The sequence below is a fragment of the Branchiostoma lanceolatum genome, chromosome 9 (assembly GCF_035083965.1).
Source record: "Branchiostoma lanceolatum isolate klBraLanc5 chromosome 9, klBraLanc5.hap2, whole genome shotgun sequence".
Taxonomy (NCBI): Eukaryota; Metazoa; Chordata; class Leptocardii; order Amphioxiformes; family Branchiostomatidae; genus Branchiostoma; species Branchiostoma lanceolatum.
Window position 1 is genome coordinate 17,717,269 of NC_089730.1, and position 12,261 is coordinate 17,729,529.

Genomic DNA, 12,261 nt, shown 5'->3' on the forward strand with positions numbered 1-12,261 from the left:
GTTTCATCGTGCTACTACTGTTATCGTCAATTATTATGTGATCGTGCCAGCTAGAAAGCAACCAAACCATGTCGTCCCTCTACGATATTATTCTGAAAGCGGAAATGGTGATCCTAGAAGATTTACAGCGGGTGGTGACGCATCATGATTCAGCATGAATCAAGACGCCCAAACGCCCCGAACATTTCTTCTTGTAAATCATCTCCTGTTTTTTTTTCTTCCATTACATTTTATACTCGGTAATGAATTCAAGCAGTGACTTGACTGGCATCCCTTCTGTAGAATTGTTTTTTGGTTGAAATTCTGTGGCGTGTTTTCATGTGACACCAAAGACGCCGCTCTTGTTTGTTTGTTTATTTGTTTCTTTACCCAGCATACACCTCTACGTTTTTGCGACTTAGATGACTGAAGAAAGTCCAAACATTCTGTTTAATGATATTTTCTAACATTTTCATGTGTGACTTCGGCTCATTATAATGATTAATGCAAACGAGATCAGAAATAAATACATCCGGAAAACACTTTGTAATAATTACAAATTGCAAATGATGAATTAAATTATGCTTTCAAGAATACATGGGCATGCATAATGATATAATGATTAACAATTATTATCATTGTTGACAATGTCATTGATTTCTAAAATCATGGCACAGTAGTTAAAGTAAATATGATCACTTTTCAGCATCGTGCAAGCAAACAAATCATTTACCAACCAACCAATCGATGGATATACAAGATGATTAGCTCAAAATCAACTATCGTGAAATTAATTATCAGATCAATAAAAATCTAGTCTCCATCTCCGATAAAAAGCTAGTGCAATATTTTGCTCACAAAGGGAAAATATCACAAAAAACATCAATTTGATATGTATAGCTGATCAATTGCTAAACCGATCTATCAACCATTGAACAATGCGAATTCTCAAAGTATTTTTATCAATAAACCTATTCAAATTTAGTCTTAACAAAACGATATTGTACAGCTTAAACCTCCTCATTGTGGAATTACGTGCAGAACAATGATTATATACTATCTCAAATAAATATCAACTGCTTTAAAAAATCTCTTCGATATCTAAATGTAATATGTAGCAGGCAGCATGTGCATTTAATTGACAGCTTTAACAACCTATGTATGATACAACAGATTCAGAAAGAAAAAAATCAACGAATCATATGACATTCTGTAATAATTCTGTAAATATACATATTCCTTTCTTTCATGTAGGGATGCAATGACATGATTTACTGAAAAGATTATCGCTCATCCTTACTCCGCTGTGTCGTAATCGTTGTTACACATTATAACTTTACGCCTCATTCTGTCCTATTAAGTATCTCCATTAGATTGACGTACGGTGCATATGTAGTTTATCATTCTAACTGGGTTTACATGATAGGCTATCTATTGATAAGCAAATATGTAATTTATTTGTGCAATAGATTTTAATTTCTGCGGTAGACATCTGCGAAAGAAGGTATTGCTGTAGTTCATTTTGAAGTGGTTTGGTGGCGCGTTTTAATCTAGCCACGTTAACAAGACACTGGGATCTTTGAACGTTTTATGACAGAATAACAAAAGAGAATTAAAGAATAAGTCTTAAAATGAACTCATTGAGGATCAGTAAGTCTGTAAAACTTATTGCAGCCAGGTAGCCTAAGGTCTTATAGTAGGTTACATTTTTTTGCTATTATATCAGTTTTATATTTTATGCATTTACTTACTTTTGCATTGTGTCAATTTTCACATAAAGGATACGATGAAGTCTGCTTATGACATAGGATCTTTCATGAGAAATGTGAAAAAAAAACTATTACGTACGAAATCATATTTAAAGCACCCCAAGACAAAGTAGAATATATTTTCACCCGTTGTACTTGTTCATGGCCGAAGCGTCTCTGCACTTGACAAGACAAATGTGTGGTGTAGAATACGGAATCCGCCTGCTGGGTTCGTTTATCGGTTTTAGGTCGTATTAGATCAGCCCCATATGGTGCCCGTGCGTCATACACAAACGGGAGGCACCATCGATTAGCAATAAGCATATATATTCTCATTCGTAATAACTCTACTTTATACTTCTCCCAAAACAACAGGCATTGAAATGGTAGTTACACAAGTAACAATACGACCGCTGCAATAATTTTGTTTTCTTTCTCAAAGATACAAAAAAGAATATAAATTGTTTCCAGACTGAAGTGATTGACAAAAGGCGTAAGGCGACTAACTTCTTGAGTTAGGATCTGATACTGCCCTCGACGAAAAGCTATGTGTTTATATTGGCATTGCCGCTTAATAGTGTACAAGAATAAAACAAAATACGTAAAAAAGACTAAAGATTCAAATGAAAGAATAGAAAAGCTCCATACAAAACGTTCTGCTTGGAGTTAATGCATGACTGATACCTTTCAAATCAGAACTGATAAGAACATGACATTTACGTGCATTTTAATACCGTTCATGAGTTAATGGAGAAAATGATGATAATTGTCTTGCTACTACGTAGATATATGGTTCTTATCATAAATTGTTCTACAGTATTAAACATGGTTAATAAATACATGCATCTTAATCCTAGATATAGCATAGCAAGACACTGGCACTGGGACAGCGAAACAAATTATTAACTTGAAACCTTGCCCTTCTAGGACAATCTGTTATATAACTTCTGATATTTAGCTGACAGGCATAGAATTGTGCACACTGCACGCAGCATGTATTTTCATTAGCTCAGTAACTATTAAGAATGGGCATATAGTGTTCAATAGTTTCACCTTGTCCTTAGATTACCTTGTATCCCCATCATGCATCTTTTACGGCTAACTAACGAGCACAGAATGACAAAATAGACTAACCCATGATTATGAATTTCTTTGAATATCTATACACCTCAGACACGTGAGTAAATAATGATAAATATGTAGTCTTCTCAAACATGTAGGTGTGGTAAGATCCTTATTTCAAGTTATTCAGTTACCTTTTAAGGGGTCAAAATACTTTTTTTTAAATTATTTACAGTATCAAACACGTACCGATCATAATCAAAAGATATCCCTTCTCAATAGTTAACACCGATTCCTTTTGTTAATTAAAGATAAGGATCCCAATACTGATATGGAAATATTTATATAGTTATAATAAACATTTTCATGCAAAGATTTTGAGGTTGATTACCATTTAAACGAAACTCAAACATTGCGCTATATCATTTTCCCTATACATTACATGCATGAATGTATGTTTTATGATTTGTTATGTATTCATAATGAATATAAATTAATAAGCCGTTATGAAAATATGACGGATTGCTAAAGGAGTCCTGATATCTATATTTCTTTAATTATGCATAGCTCCATAACGGGTATCGGTGCGAATTCAGTGATGAATGCGTTTCACTTGCTATTTTATTCATACAATGGGCATTGCTGTGCTCCTAGTGTTAAGACCATGTCAAGTTGTGCCTTGAGGTCATTGACCTACATCGACAAGGCGCAGTGGTATTCCAGAAGTTGTAAGGATGATTTCGCAGTCTTAGTTATTATGAGTCACGGTCGCATGCAGAAGCGTTGCCGCCGGCACGAATCATTACGCTTGCTCGACCCTGGTGTATATATATTTCGTAAAGGAGCATTCCACTCCAAAAGCGGTCGTTAAAATTCATCAAACTTTAGACTAAACCAAGTTTGTTTTGTCAAACTTACGAAAAGTTGAAGCCTGGACGGAGGGCGAACATAATATCGATCGAATTCTTGAATTCCCCGGGGACCTTTCCAACAATGCCGGAGTTCAATATTTCTTACAAAATTGCCAACATTCCTGTATTCTATGATGCGATAGTCTTCAAGTCTTCTTGAATGTGCGGTAGTCACTCGACTTCTTTAGTCCATCTTTTTGCGTCTACCGTTAGTGGGAAATTACGCCCGAAGTTGGCCATGCAAGAACATAGAAGCGGGTCCGCATGGGGGTTCATAGATTTGGAAAAGGATTATTGTCGAAAAGACAGCTGAGGTAAACTAGCAAAAAAACCGGGTATGGGTGCATTGGTATCCCAGAATATAATCGATCACAAAATGATATCTGCTTCCTGAGTGAAATGACCTCACTTAAAGAAATGACCTTACTTATTCTGAAAAAGAAAGGAAGGCTAGACCATCTACTGTAAAAACAATTGGGCATCATTAACATACGTTTTTCAGCAACGTTTGAATTTCATAAGTCTGTGGATTTATTTTAGCTCCGCTGGAAGATTATACCTCAGCTTAAGCACCCCTCTCACTGTGGCTGTGGCACGCTGGCGGCGTCGCTGCGGCCGATCGAATTGACAAATGAATTTCATAGATGTGTGTGTTTTGTTGCCTTCTTGGTCATACTTGTACGTTTTGAATGATATTCCCATTTTAAAATCATGGGTAACACAAATCCAGTTTAGGACGCAGCGACGCCGCCAGCGTGCCGTGGGTCCAGTGAGCACACTTAAGCAACGTGATGCTAACCCAAGGAATGACTATCCTGACTCATTGCAGGCAGACTCGTTGCCAGCGGGACAAATCATCAGCCGTATCACGATCAATGTCTTTCGATGACCCACATCAATGTGAGTCATAAAGAAAGCTATAAAAGGCGACCCTAGTCGAGCGACTACTGGTCCGTTACCCCAATGTACTTTCCGAGGCGCCAGGATGCCTGCGATGTATATTGCTTCTTGTCGTTTCTCGGCTTTGGGCCATTTAAAACTTTTTCTAGAGATGCATAAATCGATGCCTCCTGTACAACATCTGTTTTGGCATGCATGATAACGATCTTAGGTACTACAATATGACTCTCTCCTGCATTTTCGTATTGCTAATAAAGTTATACAAATAATTTTCGTCTGCTCCTCTGAAAATACCAAGGTTTTCAGGCTTTTACAGCACGTTATGGTATAGAATTGACCAAAGTAGTTACTTTATCGATAATGGTAAGAGCTTCTCATCAAGTAAAGTATATGTTTAAAATAAGGGTTGAAAGACCTCTGAAGTAACGTTTTTGTCTTGTTGGCTAGTAGATTTGTCCAAAACTCTCCCAACTGGTGATGAAGGTTTCGAATACAGCCAATTGTATCATTTGTGGATAAAAAAATATTCTGGACTCCTGTTGTACCTTACGCCATGGTAAAATTATGTTTTCTACATCACATGCACAACAAACAGAGCTTGGGGCAAATGTGACATGTTTGTCTATTCACACATAGTGAACACCTTTATGGGAAAGCCAACTACATTTTCAAACAAGAAAACTGATTCCCCGAATAATAAACAACCTTTTAGCAAAATAATATATTTAAAACTAAACCGACGAAAGCGTGCTCTTAGCGACTGGCAACCTTTCGCTCGCTGATAACCACAAATATTTTTTAAATGGTTCACGTGAGATGCCTAGCGGAAGGCTTGAGAATTACAAGTGCACTACGCGTGTGTCTGCGTGTGTGTGTGTCTGTTTGCATGTGTGTGTGTGCGCGTGTGTGTGTTTATGTGTGCGTGCTTGTGTGTGTGTCTGTTTGTATCTGTGTGTGGGGGGGGGGGGTTAACGACAGAAATCATGCTGAGGAAAATGTAGTTCTGACCCAATGACTGTTATTATAACAAACCAAAACAAAGAAAAAAAAATATTTTAAGAATAAAAAATACTCGAATGTGTAGTATTCTACCAAAGTATGCATGGTTGATCTAAAATACAACCTAATCAACAACTGAGATGTCAGATTCGAGAAATCTAATAAAAATGATAAAAGCTACAATCATGATATCATAGCTTGCCGCTGCTACAATATAAAGATCCCATTGTAGTAGAATTCTAAATAGTATGTGATTAGGAGGCCACTCAGGGCGTTGTATTGGAGTAATGTTTCTGAAAAAAAAACTGTATCACCCTCCAAGCCTGTTCCCTGATTAGTCTGCAACGCCCATATCTATTTATACCAGAACGTGTTTTAATGCATTAATGCATTATATTAAATCAGGTGTTTGCTGGCTTACAAAGAGGCTTCCCATTTTGATTTCAAAGAGTCTAAGATGGCAGGGAAAACGGTACTGCTGTTCATTTTCTTCTGCTTAGTTTTTATTAGGCAGTGTCAGTCCGGCCCATCCTGTAGTGGCCACTGCGAGGTGAAGCGTACCGGGTATTGCCAGGTACGTGGGGATATAGGTACTGGACTGCTATGGGTCACAAGCAACAGGCTGCCGTGCGCAGTGTGCGACATGACCGGACAGTCCGATGAGATTCAGCCTGGGTGTCCGGCGGACTCTCTCGTGATGCTGCAGATAGTGGGGCACCGCGACAACAACGGTGACCTGTCTCTACCGTCTGATCCGTCCGAGCTGACCATACTGATTCTCGGGCCTGGCAAAATCAAGACGGTTGCAAATGGAGCATTTGAATCAGCGCCTAGCCTCCTGGCACTATCCATGAACTATAACTGTATCAAAACCGTCGGAAGCTGGTTCGGAAGGCTCGTGAAGCTGGAAAAGCTGTACCTGTCTTGGAATGAAATCCAAGAAATCGAGGAGAATGCTCTACATCCACTGAGACAGCTTGAGTATCTGGATCTGATGCACAACCGGCTACGCACTGTAGAAGAGCGGTACTTCTCAGGGCTGACCAAGCTCAACAATCTGCACATGAGCTATAACAACATCTCACACATCGCTGGAAGGTCGTTCGATCAACTTCCCAGTCTTGTCAGCGTCTCTCTGGACCACAACAAGCTGTCGGCCCTCAGCCCCGAACTCCTAAAGAGACTGACATCATTGCACACGCATGTCCACATCAAGGAAAACCCTTTGCGTTGCACCTGTGCGCTGGACGGTTTGAGGTCTGCAGGGGCTACGACATTCGGTAAAGGCGCATACTACAAGTTGCAGTGCAGCTACCCGCCCAGACTCTCCGGAAGAAAGGTTGCCAACGTGGCGAAGGATGACATGCCGTGTCCGTCACCGACAGTCAAGACGTCACGCAAAGACAACGGAGCCACTCTCGTGTGTGAGGTCTTTTGGGAGAAGCAGCCGGACATCATCTGGTTAGATCCAAGAGGAATGGTGGTTGATGAGAGACAGTCAATCGACGGCGCCGTAACTACACACATGGGGCACAAGTTTCCTACCACCCAGTCCCCAGGCCAAGAAACAGGGCACACAACCGCCACTCCTGGTCTACCCTACATCGGAAAGTCTATCTACACCCTGCACATGAGTCAGCGATACCTCCACCGCTGGAGGGAAGGTAGCTTCCGTTGCGTCGCGAAGTCTGCAACAGGCACCGTCTTCGCCAACCTACCACTGGTCAAGTCAAGTGAGGGAAACAGAGAAGGCAAGAAGCAAGAGCACAGCGTCACAACAGACGTCTACACAAAAACACCTTCTGGGCGAAACACAAGGTCAGGAAGAATGGTGAAATCCACGGACACGAACTCCAAGCAAGGCGTTTATACCACAACACTGGCCTGGAGGAACACAACGGTCACAGAAGGGATAACAACATTGACGGACAAGAACCCCCAGCAGGACGGCACTTCTCCAGCAACTGATGAGGTACATTGGCACACCATTATGACAGTTGTATACACCGCAAGCGCATGCATGGGTCTGTTCGTCCTGTGCGGGGTAACATTCGCCTGCTTCAAGTGCTACAAGAAGCGACGACAGCAGCGTAACACCGATCACAACAATGCGGCAGTCGGTGCCGGAGACATACCACTACAAGACATACAGCAACCAACATCTGCCCCAGCCACAGGGGACCCTCCACCTCCTAACCACACGTATGAAGAGATCCCGGACATGTTTACTCCTTATGCAAGGACGGTTGGAATGGACAATGTCCTGTATGGCAAAGGCGAGACGGACTTAAAGGGTGCAACATCGGTGGTGAACCTTCCTCCCCGATATAGTAGAAGTATAGACCCCGACGCCACGTCGCAGCCACAGTGCACAGGTGTGACGACTCAAGAGGAAGCGAACCCGGACCGCTCTCTACGATACAACAGACGCATCTGTCCGGGCGCTACAACAAATCAAAGCTCAGAAATGCAAGAAACAGAAGAGATATTGGACCACCCCCCACTATACAACAGGCGCATCTGCCCCCTTACTACAACACAACACGGCTCGGAGATGACACGAGCAGAAGAGATTCGGGACCATTCTCTACGATACAACAGGCACATCATCTCCAACAAAACATTACAACGAGGCTCAGAGGTGCCCCAAGCAGACGGCATCCCTGATCCACTTCCGCGAAACATGAACACTAATTCAAACGGCTCACAACAACAAAAGAACTCGGGTATGGCGAATGCAAAGGACCTCCCCTATGCCATGCCACATTTGGGTGCAACATCATCCCACTTCGAAACCACGGACATACACCATGAAGAAGTCACGAGTTCCCATGACTATTTCGTCCTTAATGGTCCATAGATTCTATTTAACTCATAACTACATTTCATGTCCAATTTATTCTGAACAGGATCAGCTATGTGAGGCATCACGCAAGACAACATCGGTCCGTACGACAGTCCAGGAGCGTGCCTCACAACCGAGGCGTTCGATTCCCAATTGACTTATATCAATGAAATGTAGTATGTTTCAATTGCTGGTCAACACAAACATGTGTCAAGTTCTACGGATGCTACAAGGACGATTGTCATGACTGTTTTGAAACAGATCTAGAGCTAGCTGCAATGAGTCAAGAAAAATAGTTCCTCTCTGTAGTTAACATCACCTTGGAGTGATTGTGGTTCTCAAGATGAAAAACGCATAGTGCAGGCGCATCATCCGCTCATGTGAAGGTTCAAGTATTGTGACGTTGAATATGTAGTACCATACTAATCAATTTGTACAAGTGTGTAAAAGGAAGATATAAGAAGTGCATCATAAAATATGCTGTTGTTTTAAAACTGTGTAGCACATTAAATCCTGAACAAATATTGAATCAATCAATAGGCCATTGTCACTGATACATTGATGTTGTTACAAGTGTAAATATATGTAGAACTATGAGAATTGCGAGTGGACAACATGTATTTTCATTGCATAGTTGACAACAGTTGTCAATAAAAGTCATATCAAAGAGGATGATTTGGAATTGTCGCTTTTGAATCCTTTCTATGAAAGATTAGAAAAAAATGCATCAAACTAAAAATGCTTTTCCACCACAAATAACTTTTAAAACATATTGGCTATATATGAAGCCAAATATACAATGTAGATATTATTCTCTGTACTTTCCCCTCTACCAAGTCCGAAATATAAACAAAAACTCTCAAGAAATCTCAAAATTATTTATTATATTTTCCTTTTTAGCATCTTATAGAATGTAGTTGTGATTTTAAGAAGCTGGGGCTATGATATAATGAATATTCTAGGTTAAATCAACGTCTATGATTGCAGTGGGCAGTCATGGGCCAGTTAGACCATATAGGTCAAGTAACAAAGGCTATAAATTAAGTAAAAACTTCAATACAGATTAGCGCATCAACATGCCCAACAAAAAATGAATTTTTGTGGTCAACATTTTCTTGCGGGAGAGAAACAGGGTAGACCATTTTGTATCATTACTAGTCATACATATAAACATCCCTCTACATCCATTCTCTCCTGCAGTGTACTGACGTAGGCTGCTGCGAGTCGCAGACTAGTTTATAGCTTGTGATATATATATTCAACATCGTGTTGGCGGGGCTCGAACCCGTTTTTCCCTTCCAAAACAAAGTTGACGAGGCTGCAATAAAACAGACACAAACACCGTACTCTGTTGCCAACATCCCATTGATTAACGGCTATGATTGCTGAAAATGGAAATATGATGTAGTGCAATGATGATTTCAAGTGGAAAACTGATATTTTCAACGAAAACGTTTTGACATTATGTAGTTCAGCATACTAGTATTGTGCGCTCTGCTACCAGCTTTAAAGTTTCCAGAAAAAATAAAATGAAATACAGACAGTTGATAAAATGCCTTATTAGAAATATACTCCTTTGATAGTCAGTAATCCGTCTCCGTCTTTGCTCGTAGATTAATAGCATTCCAAAATAGTTGTTTAAATGCATTTCACTCTATTGATCTATGCTATGAAAATTCCCAGACGATTGTAAACTTCACTTGTCAATCACACGCCGTGAAAACGTGACTTGAAGTTTACATTGCTCTTTTAGAACAAAGTCAACGTGGCTGCCGAAAAAGTATCCAAACCTAATCACAGTATTTCTGTATGCACTATTTGATAGAGGAACAATAAAGTGTCTATAGAGTTCATTGATAATTTTATGTGGCTATATTTAGTAGTATCAGTGGCCTAGAAGTTCACATCGAACCAATTCATCTGTTGAAATAAATCGTGACATCATGTTCTAGTATATACATATTATTTTTCCACGATATCATGATAGATGCTCAAACTTTTTCAACCTTCTTTCCGCTTGCTCAACAGAATTTTATACTCTCACTCTCTCACTGTCTCCTATAGCTTAGTCAGCCATAGGGGCAGCAAAGCGTTCAGAATTAGATCTTAGAACTAGTAGTGTAAGTGTCAGGTTAAACTCGACTTTTTGAATTATGCATGCGCATGTACTTGTACGTCTTAGGTTAGTCATATTGTATCCCATTGTATGTTGTTTGCATGTATAGTTGTAGAAGACCATACGACTGTCTCTGTATTATTGTTGCATCAATAAAGATTGTTTCATGTTATAGAATAAGAGCCGGAATTAAATCCAACTATGACTGCCTTATCCAGAACCAAAACTTAGACAACCTTACCGTGAAGTTCATTGTAATATATCTGATAACAACTCCACTATTTACCACATTGTGGATAAAAGGGAATTCCGAGGAAGGTTTTCATCTCCCACACTCTGTATTGACGTAGGTTCCAGCAAGTTCCAGACATCTAAGTAATTAGATACATATTAAACAACGTGTGTACGTGACATGAACTCTTTTTACTCGCGCCTTGACACAAAATTAATACAAATTACGTTTGAGATCCTGGTGTAAAAATTAAGAAACTTTCTTCTTGACGCCCTTTTTATATGACGCCCAGTGGGGACCATGTGAACTGCAGTGAAGCACGGCAGTAGGAGGTAACAGTACTCAGGCACAAATTTACTTCGACCTCACAAATATCATAATCGAACATGTCTCAAAACAGACATCTTTATCCGCTGTTCAGCAATAACTCGCTGTTATGCACAGAAGATGTATTTGCTTTTTAAAATACTGTTCCAAGCGACTGCTTACTATTGATTACCGGGGCCGCGGATGAATATTGTATTCTGCTACCTTATGCCAGACTTTTATGTTTACTCTAAACTCTCGCGAGATTAAACCATACGTTTGGCGAGCACGTCACTGGAACGTACTGCGCCTGCCGGTTTTCTGTTTGATGTTTGTAAACATTGCATCATAATTTTTCCCGTTGCATAAGATATATTTTTCGAAACAATATTTGGAAACTATAGACGGGATATTATCCTTATATATGCGAACACAACCTTATATGGTACGTTTTTCTGAAGCACTGTGCACATTACATAAAAGAGTTTCGCGCATGCGCAGTACGTTCCGGTGACGTGCTACTTTGGCGTGACTTATCACGTTTACGGTTTCATCAATTTCTGTCACTTACAGCAGCCCATGGCATACCCCAGGATGATCAAGATTTATCCCATTCTTCTGTGCCATGCCAGGTAAACAATAGAAAGAAAGAAACAATAGAATAGGTGGAAAAGGGATCCGACGAACAAAAATTGAATAGATCTTTAGACGATTTATTTCGAATGGCTTGTTGTCACAACAGTAACTGTCTTGTCGCAACTATACCAGGGATTACACATTACCGTGATAAATGATGTACCTGAAGTTTGTGACGAAAAATAGAACTTATTGATATTTCTAAGAAAAGACGAAGAATGCCATTCAGCAACCCGCGATTACAAAAGAGGACAATAATCATTGTCTATATACTTCTCGTAGTAATTTGATATACATGGCATTAACATGCTTATGCTAATATTGCATTTTCATTTAAGTCTAGACAATTCTAAATATGCCGTATCTTGCTTAGTTGAGATAGACAAAACGTATGGAAAAGTTGATAAGTCGATAATCAGTCGATTATGTCTTTTAAATGGCAAACAATTACCTACCAAGATAACATGTGTATATCTTACCTAATAGCCTTCATTGATTATCGATTGTTTAAGATACAATTTCTAATT